This window comes from Carya illinoinensis, chromosome 15, assembly GCF_018687715.1.
Source record: "Carya illinoinensis cultivar Pawnee chromosome 15, C.illinoinensisPawnee_v1, whole genome shotgun sequence".
Lineage (NCBI taxonomy): Eukaryota > Viridiplantae > Streptophyta > Magnoliopsida > Fagales > Juglandaceae > Carya > Carya illinoinensis.
In genome coordinates, this window is record NC_056766.1 from 21,761,129 (window position 1) to 21,767,088 (window position 5,960).

A 5,960-nucleotide genomic window follows, 5' to 3' on the forward strand; every position below is an offset into this window, starting at 1 on the left:
CTGATACCAAGTTAAACCTGGGGTCTTTGATACCATGTTGAAGATAAAGAGCCGTAAGGAAAGAACAGAGGAATTGAAAGAAAAACTTCCGTAATTCTCATTTAGTGGTGGAATCTGTACACTGCCTCTATACATATATACTCTCTAGCAATACCATTTCACACAATCAAAAGATAGAAAGAATAACCAACCTATATCTATTCTACATCATTCTAGAATAAAAAACTACCTGTACAAAATGATAAAAGACATGACCCCATAACAAACTTATGCTGAGCTGGAGGAATATTCTGTTATTTGCTCAGAGTCTATGGAAATGAGAGTTTTGGTGGAGGCTTGGTTCTTTCTCTACTGAGAGATATCAAGTACACTTTACATGCTCGGAAGCTAAGGTCCCACTCAAATAAATTTGATCCAAGGGTTAGATACTTTTGTATAATGGTGTACGCTTTACATGCTCGAGAGCCTAGCTCCATCATGATCTTGCCAATTTGTACTATCAAAGCGTTTCATGAAAGTGACGAAAATATCCCTCTAGAAATTCAATATGGGTCTTCGTGGTGGACAAGCAATTACCTTCTACCGTAATCTCCATACATCATTTTTTTTTTTTATTTGCTTCCTCAAATTCAATATAGGGGGAATCCAGCACGTGCAAGGCTAGTTATTTAGTAATTGATTTTTATTTATACAATTAAAATCAAAGAAAATAGAGAAAAAATAAGGTGATTGATCAATAATGGAGTTAATAGAGAGTATGTAGGGGTGTTGGGCAGGCACCTGAATCTGGCCTACAAATAGCACACCTAGACCCTACGGGTTGGCAAGTGGACGTGATTCATACTATTTTGGATAGAGATATCTAATTTATAGTTATTTTTATGTATTCTTTATATATTTTTTTTAATGTAATTGGCTAAACAGTTATTTTATATTAAAAAAATAACATAATCAATTATGTTAATAAAATACACAAAAAATATATAAAAGTGACTGTATATAAAATTTTTCTTAATACCAATAAATCATTCATCTTATTTGATTTTTTTTTAAATAAATAAAAAGGTCTTGATAAGCCAAAACCCATTGTTTACCGGATATAAGATTTTGAATTAAAAGAAAAAGAAAGCCGTTGCTGTTTGAACTTTGAAGTCCAAAAACTGCTACAGGCAACCATTGGAGATAACCGTGGGGGAACCGACGTAAGTCAATATATTTATTAAAAAGAAAAGAAAAAAAAAAAAAAGAAAGAAAAAGATGAAATGAAACGGAGGGAGGGAAAATTTCAAAACCAGAACTGGGTCTGCCACACTGCGTCTCGTGTGGCTGTCTCCGTCTGGGCATTGTTGGGTCTGGGACGCTGTATCTGGTGTGGCTGTCTCCGTGGGTGTCGTCCATCTCTGTGGGTGTCTCTGAATAAGTTGTGGAGGATTGCCAAACATCCGTGATTCGATTCACACTCCAAGACTTCTCGGGACATTCATGGCAATCATTTGAGAAACAGAGAGCGAGAGAAACAGAGAGAAATATCCTTCCGTTTTCTCTCTTATTATTTTTCCATTTCAGTAAATCCAATCCATTTCAGGGACCGGTCGTAGCCTCGGAGGATTGCCAAACATCCGTGATTCGATTCACACTCCAAGACTTCTCGGGACATTCATGGCAATCATTTGAGAAACAGAGAGCGAGAGAAACAGAGAGAAATATCCTTCCGTTTTCTCTCTTATTATTTTTCCATTTCAGTAAATCCAATCCATTTCAGGGACCGGTCGTAGCCTCGGAGGATTGCCAAACATCCGTGATTCGATTCACACTCCAAGACTTCTCGGGACATTCATGGCAAGAAGCCCGAATGGAGAAGGAGCTGAAGACAGAGATGGAGGACTTGAGAACCAAGGTGGCTTCCCTCCGTAACGCCCCTCGTCTTTGAATCCCTTTCTCTTAAATCATAGATCTCCCAAGTTCTGATTTTATGTTTTATGTTTTTATTTTTTCAGGAAGCAAACTTTAAAACGTTTTTTTTTTTTTTTTTTTTTTAAATTATTGGCAGGTGTTTTCAGAATCGAATGCATTGCTGCTCAAATAGGTAGTAACCTGTTCACACTGGCAAAATCTACGGTATCCTTTTCATCTACAAAATTTATATTTCAAATGTTCCTCTAATCTTTGAATTATCAATGAGAATATGCTCCTGCAAGAACATAGCCCACTAATTAATAAATTGTTCCACGGAATGTACTCTTATTATATAGGCTAGAGAAGATTAACAAAAGAAAAAGTCCCAAATAGAACAGAATAGACAGAGCAAAAGATACACATGCACACTGCCTTATCAAAATGGGTGGATGAAGGAGAGAGGTGGTTGTAAAGTTTTATACAATTATGAGACTGCAGGGGTGGGTCCAAAGGGCCATGCCTTGGAGAGGTTTCCCAACATATCTACATAAAATGAGCATGAATGAAGTTAGAATGTTATATGTTGTGGAAATATAATAAAAAATAAAGCAATTTTCAATGTACCTTGGGAGTGCACTAATTGACTTGAAGACGATGAATCACCTGAGTTGGTTTTTCGATTTTCAAATTTCAATCAAGGCTAATGGAGAGTGTGGAGTAATTTGCTACAAGTTGGAGGCTTTTTAAAGACTAGAAGAAAGCCAGCCAGAAATATGTGGGTAATGATTTTATGACCAATGAAACAAGGGACAATCACCTGACATATATTTGAGTGGTTGAGTTTATGAATTCATAATTTATTTGGGCGAACACAAAAAAAATGTTGTACTGTTGATCTTCTAAAATGGGTCAATTGAAGAAGAGAATTAGAAAAGAGAAGAAGAAGAAAGAAAGATGTATTGAAGGGCCCATCAAATGGGATTCATGTTGTATTTTTCTATGTTGACTTGGTCATTTGTGTTTTTGTTGGAAAAAAAAGCTATTTGTGTTGTATTTAACTTAATTGAGTGGTAGTCACTATGTCTGTCCCATAAACTTTTTTTTATTGATAATGAGTGTTTTAAAACAGAAAAATTTTATTTTGTTGATGTTAGGCTAGGATTAATTGCCTAGAGGATCATTGGTAACATCTCTAGCTCTGTATGAACAAAGCAAATAATTCCTTGGTAAAGTTAAGGTAATAAATAGTTTGAGGAACTGAGGCATAAATGTCTTAGGGGTCTTATTGCTTGTGTGGAGTATGACTGTTAAATGTTTTGCATTTGCATTTGTGGCTCTAGAGAATTTCAGATTGATAAATGCCAAGTCTTACATAATCAATTATGTTTTACAGAATGTATTTTGTAACATTAATTAATTTATGAAGAGTGAATACATTTTATACTGAAAACTATCACCTCGTTTGCATGATGGTATTGCACTTTAAAAATATATTTTAAACTTGTACAAATTCGGGTTTTGAGCTATTTTGTAAACATCCCTTCCTGTATGACAGGGAATGTCCATCAGAATTGCGAGAAGCTATTGCCAGTATAATATTTGCAGCTCCCAGATGTTCAGATGTGCCAGATTTTTTGCAGATAAAAAATTTGTCTACTGCAAAATATGGGAAGGAATTTGTCATGGCTGTGTCAGAACTTCGTCCTGACTCTAGCGTCAACCGTACAGTTAAGCAGCTAGCAAATTTTGTAAAGTTTGATATTCTTCAGGGACAGCCATCATGGCTTCAAAATGCTGATATAAATTTTCACTTTATTTTTCTATTAAATTACTTTTTTTTGCAGGTAACTGAAAAGCTTTCAATTAGTGCTCCAGCATCTGAGGTAAAACTCAAGGTATTGAAGGACATTGCACAAGAGTACAAAGTGCAATGGGATTCTACAAGCACAGAAGCAGAATTTGGTAAAAAGCATGAAGATTTGCTGGTACTTATTCAACTTAGTGCTTCAGTTTAATATTCTGACTTAGTAGACGGTTGTTGGAATTGAGCATCTTTAGGTAGAATGTAAAACCCCCTTCCCATATGGTTAGGAGTGCTACTAATACATAGCTTAGAACAGGTAAGAGATCCAACATAAAACTTTAACTGATCTTATTAAGTGAAAATAAAAAATAACATAGTAAGTTTCTAATAACTGAAATGTTTAGAAAACACCATGACCTGGTAAAAGACCAAACTAATCCTATGTGTGAAATACCTTGTTTGGGCTAGGTATTATCATTTAGATTTGGCCTGCCTGCTCATCAACTTTCTCATTACCTAGTACATTTAAAACATGAAAAAAAAGTTGTTGAAGACCCAATAAATAGCATATCATATAATAAACATAATTTAAATTAGGTTTTACCTTTCGAACACATGTACTCAACATGCATGGCATAAAGAATAACAATTATCGACAAGTACATTGCATGTCCAACAATTAGTAAACAAATAGGGGACATAGCATATATTGCAATGAATAAACAATCATCATGTTCCTCACCCAATTAACATGCTTTGTGGCAACAACATTAGCCCTTGTCTCTAAGGTGGTCCCATAGCAAGTAGCCATAGGGTGCTAGAATTCTCATAACTTATCTTTGGTGGACCATACCTTTATGTCAACATTCTTTGGTTTGGCTTCCACATCCATCCGTGCATCTTTTGTGACTATCGTTTTAATGCTTTAGGCATTCATTTACATAACTTAGCTTTTATCTCGTCTTATAAGCTTTCCATGGCATGTGTATTAACAAGTGAACTAATCATGTGTTCATAACATTCGATTAATCATGTGTTCATAACATTCGATTCTAACATTTGCATGGCATAACAGTAAACATATCATGACAAGTATTGTATGCATCTCATCACAACTTTGATACATAAAAGGCGCTTTCAATGGAAGGGTCATATATAGCATAATAATAATTGAACAATACTTTCTCAAGCCAAACAAACGCTTTACCACAACTCATAAAGGTATGATTGCACTACATACTTTATCTTAGCTCCAAAAACCAAAGATGTTTCACTTAGCAACCCACAAGCTCTTGGATTACACTAGGGGTGCTGGGCGGGCCCTTGCATATTCCACCTGCCTGGATTTTCCCAAGCCCTCCCCACATAATTATTATATATATATATATATATATATATAATCCTAACCATTTTTGAGATTCTTCTTCTTCTTCTTCCTCCTTTTCCTCTCCTTTCTTGCCCGTAGGCTTCCTTTCTCCTTTCTTTTTTTTTCATTTCTTCTTCTCCTTCCCTCTCCACTCTTCTTTCTTCTCCTGTCATCACTGTCTTAGATTTTATTATTTTGAGACCCACGACCGTGGAACCTGGGTCTTGGCTTTGATTTTTTGGTTGCTTTGAGAGCCATGACCACAACCTTGGGTCTCAGATTTATTTTTTTTTGGTTGTTTTGAGAGCCACGGCTGCAGCTGTGACTTTTAAATATGGTTGCATGGCCGTGGGTCTCAAATGGTTATTTGGTTGTTTTGAGAGGCCGTAGGTCTCAGCTTTGGTTTTTTGGTTGTTTTGATTTGGTGATTGTGAGACTCAAATTTGGATGTTTTTAGCTCAGATGAAGTTGTTGCGTGTTTGTGACGGGTTATTTGTGAAGGGTTGAAAGATGTGGGATTTTTTGGATCTAATGGCTGGACGGGCTGGCCGGATTGTGATGGTACCAATTTGCCTGTGCGGTCAGCGGGGTGGAAGGACAATGGCTAAAGGTGGCACCTGGGATAGGAGGCAAAATAACTTACGGTATCTGTATATATTTTAATCAACTCAACTATGCATTGCAAGGTTAGTAGTTACTTACGATTTATTTACTTTTTTCTATTTTGCTACACATATTTTGGTACTCTCATCTAATTCAATTCTTAAGTTTCATACTAACGATATTTTAAAATGAATGAAACGAATGTTATTTACAACAGAAAGACGATTGCTGCGGAATGAATGACTCATCCAAGGTTAGTAAATTAATCACTTTCTTAAACTTTTGTATTCC

The 5,960-nt window shown here is 35.8% G+C and overlaps 1 long non-coding RNA gene across 1 annotated transcript; it reads left to right on the forward strand.

Annotated features, from left to right (window-relative positions):
- Positions 1 to 1,176: 1,176 nt before the first annotated feature.
- LOC122297427 lies at positions 1,177 to 5,749 on the forward strand. The gene is made up of 5 exons (XR_006238773.1): positions 1,177 to 1,897; positions 2,051 to 2,118; positions 3,452 to 3,623; positions 3,741 to 3,881; positions 5,568 to 5,749. It is a non-coding gene; the product is annotated as an uncharacterized LOC122297427 (long non-coding RNA).
- Positions 5,750 to 5,960: the final 211 nt, after the last annotated feature.